Genomic DNA, 689 nt, shown 5'->3' on the forward strand with positions numbered 1-689 from the left:
GGGGTGACGGGCCACCCCCTGGGTGGCTTCGGCCACCCTAGACCCGGTTTGGGGTGTCCGAAGCCACCCTAGGCCCTTGGGGGTGGCCAAACCACCCCCAAGAGCCAAAAGAAAATTTATTTATTTATTTTTTGATTTAGCCCTTGTAGTGGCTGATCCACTCTCAAGGGCCATAAGCCATCTCCATTAATCGGTTGGGGGTGGCTAAAGCCACCTTATGGCCCTTGAAAGTGGATTGGCTACCCCCAAAAGCCATGGGGTGGTTTAGCTATCCTCAAGAGACAAATCGAGAAAAAATATTTATTTATTTTTTTTTTGCCCTTTGAGGTGACCGAACCAACCCAAGATTCCTTGTAATCTACTTTTACTTTTTTTTTTGTTTTAAAAAAATACATTATTGTTTTATTTTAATTTAAATTTTTTTAAAATTAAATAATAAAAATTTCAAATGGACCATCCGCTCTTTGTCAGCTCAGTTTTATTTGGGCAACTTGGGGGATATTTTAATCTTATTAGAATCTATCATGTCTCCTGAAAATTCTACGTGGATGGGGCCGTGGGGGGAATTTTCAATTTATAAGAAGACAAGTCGATTAACGATTGGCTGCATAATTATTTTGTCAACTATGGTGGGTTTTTGGTGGGCCCGGCCACGCGTGGTCAAGAAGAAAGATATTATAGGAGCTGAT

The sequence above is a fragment of the Corylus avellana genome, chromosome ca8 (assembly GCF_901000735.1).
Source record: "Corylus avellana chromosome ca8, CavTom2PMs-1.0".
NCBI lineage: Eukaryota > Viridiplantae > Streptophyta > Magnoliopsida > Fagales > Betulaceae > Corylus > Corylus avellana.